At 50.5% G+C, this 2,623-nt stretch overlaps 1 protein-coding gene across 2 annotated transcripts in view; it reads left to right on the forward strand.

Moving 5' to 3' along the window:
• The window catches only part of ric8a (RIC8 guanine nucleotide exchange factor A), a 20,102-nt gene extending 18,856 nt beyond the window's left edge, over window positions 1–1,246 (forward strand). For both annotated transcript variants that reach the window (XM_086008429.1, XM_086008430.1), the window contains exon 8: window positions 1–1,246. This exon is cut by the window's left edge and continues 647 nt beyond it. The gene's annotated coding sequence lies outside the window, so the exon portion shown is untranslated.
• The last annotated feature ends 1,377 nt before the right edge of the window (window positions 1,247–2,623 follow it).

Consider the following 2,623-nt stretch of genomic DNA (forward strand, 5'->3'; position numbering starts at 1 on the left):
TCCAGTGTGAGCCCTTCACTGTAGATCCAGTGTGAACCCGTCACTGCAGATCCAGTGTGAACCCTTCACTGTAGATCCAGTGTGAACCCTTCACTGTAGATCCAGTGTGAACCCATCACTGTAAATCCAGTGTGAACCCTTCACTGTAAATCCAGTGTGAACCCTTCACTGTAGATCCAGTGTGAACCCGTCACTGTAGATCCAGTGTGAACCCTTCACTGTAGATCCAGTGTGAACCCTTCACTGTAGATCCAGTGTGAACCCTTCACTGTAGATCCAGTGAGAACCCATCACTGTAGATCCAGTGCGGATCCTTTCACTTTAGATCCAGTGTGTACCTGTCACTGTAGATCCAGTGGGAGCCTGTCACTGTAGATCCAGTGGGAACCCGTCACTGTAGATCCAGTGGGAGCCCGTCACTGTAGATCCAGTGGGAACCCGTCACTGTAGATCCAGTGAGAACCCTTCACTGTTGATCCAGTGCAAACCCTTCACTGGGCCCAGTGCGAACCCTTTACTGCAGATTCAGCGTGAACCCGTCACTGTTATATACTCGGGATGAGGCACGGCCATCGACCTCTTGTGCGTTTCCCCCATTTCTCACTGGGCTCTCCCCGTTCCCCCTCTCTACCCCCCCCCCCGACCTCCCCCCCCAGCATTGAGGACATCGCACTGTCTCCAGTTCCAGGGCTGCTGAACTGACATGACTCATTTTAGCAAATCAATCATTGTTCTTTATGGTGGTGTTTGGGACTGGAAGGACACTGAACTCAACATGAGCTAGTACAGGCGCCGGGGCCAAATGGCCACCTCCTGTGCTGTAATTACTATGTTACGATGCAGGTCTCTGGTGACACAGGAACTCATGAAATTAACAGACAGGAAAAGACTAATGGCTCCGTCAAACCGGCCCCATACCATTCTGGCTGGAGCCTTGTAACTGAACAGTGTGTCCCCATCCCCCTCCCCGACCCTGACCCTAATCATGTAGCTGACTCTGACTCTGACCCTGATCCCACCTCTGACCCTGACTCTGACTGACCCAAGTGCAGAATCTCTTCCAGTTTTGTTTTCTCTGGTATAGCGTTTCCAGGAACACTTTTAGCATATTGCAGAGTGTACAGAACACAGAGATTTTTATCTACTGTTAGACTGTGAATTGTTAGCGGTTCATTCCCCATTGAACATTGAAAATAAAGAGACTTCATCAATTTTTAATATAATAAATAAGAATGTAGACATGTGATTCTGACGTCTTCTTGCATTCCTATACATACAACGGGTATTTATTTAAAGAATCTTAATCACTAACTTTTAAAATCTATGAACGATTCTGTGCAACGTGATGTTTTAACACTTCCTGTAAAAGTGAAAATGTACAAAACATAAACTGAGTGCTGGGAGGGAGACCCGAGACCCTCACCCGCTGGGAGAACCCTCATTTAAAAAAAAATTGTTCCTGGGATGTGGGTGTCGCTGGCAAGGCCAGCATTTATTGCCCATCCCTAGTCACCCTCGAGAAGGTGGTGGTGAGCCACCTTCTTGAACAGCTGCAGTCCGTGTGGTGAAGGTACTCCCACAGTGCTGTTAGGGAGGGAGTTCCAGGATTTTGACCCAGTGACGATGAAGGATCGGCGATATACTTCTAAGTCAGGATGGTGTGTGACTTGGAGGGGAACTTGGAGGTGGTGGTGTTCCCATGCGCCTGCTGCCCTTGTCCTTCTAGGTGGAAGAGGTCGCGGGTTTGGGAGGTGCTGCCGAAGAAGTCTTGGCGAGTTGCTGCAGTGCATCTTGTAGATGGTACACACTGCAGCCACGGTACGCCGGCGGTGGAGGGAGTGAATGTTTGAGGTGGTGGATGGGGTGCCAATTAAGCGGGCTGCTTTGTCCTGGATGGTGTTGAGCTTCTTGAGTGTTGTTGGAGCTGCACTCATACAGGCAAGTGGAGAGTATTCCATCACACTCCTTACTTGTGCCTTGTAGATGGTGGAAAGGCTTTGGGGAGTCAGGAGGTGAAACACTTGCCGCAGAATACCCAGCTTCTGGCCTGCTCTTGTAGCCACAGTATTTATGTGGCTGGTCCAGTTAAGTTTCTGGTCAATGGTGACGCCCAGGATGTTGATGGTGGGGGATTCAGCGATGGTAATGCCATTGAATATCAAGGGGAGGTGGTTAGACTCTCGCTTGTTGGAGATAGTCATTGCCTGGAACTTGTGTGGCGCGAATGTTACCTGCCACTTGTCAGCCCAAGCCTGAATGTCGTCTAGGTCTTGTTGTATGCGGGCATGGATGGCTTCATAGAAACATAGAAGATAGGCGCAGGAGTAGGTCATTCAGTCCCTCGAGCCTGCTCCGCCATTCAATGCGATCATGGCTGATCATCCAAATTCAGTACCCGGTCCCTGCTTTCTCCCCATACCCCTTGATCCCTTTAGCCTTAAGAAATATATCCAACTCCTTCTTGAATATATTTAACTAGCTGGGGGTGCCCGGCGTTGCCAGGGCAATTTTGGGCCGCGCGGTCTCCCTGCCCCTGTCTGTCCCCTCTCTCTGTCCCTCCCTCTCCTCTCCCTCCCCTCCCTCCCCCTCTCTCTGTCCCTCCCTTCCCTCTCCCTGCCTAGCG

Source organism: Somniosus microcephalus, chromosome 15 (assembly GCF_052327205.1).
Source record: "Somniosus microcephalus isolate GS21.2 chromosome 15, FLI_Smic_1.0, whole genome shotgun sequence".
NCBI classification, from domain to species: domain Eukaryota; kingdom Metazoa; phylum Chordata; class Chondrichthyes; order Squaliformes; family Somniosidae; genus Somniosus; species Somniosus microcephalus.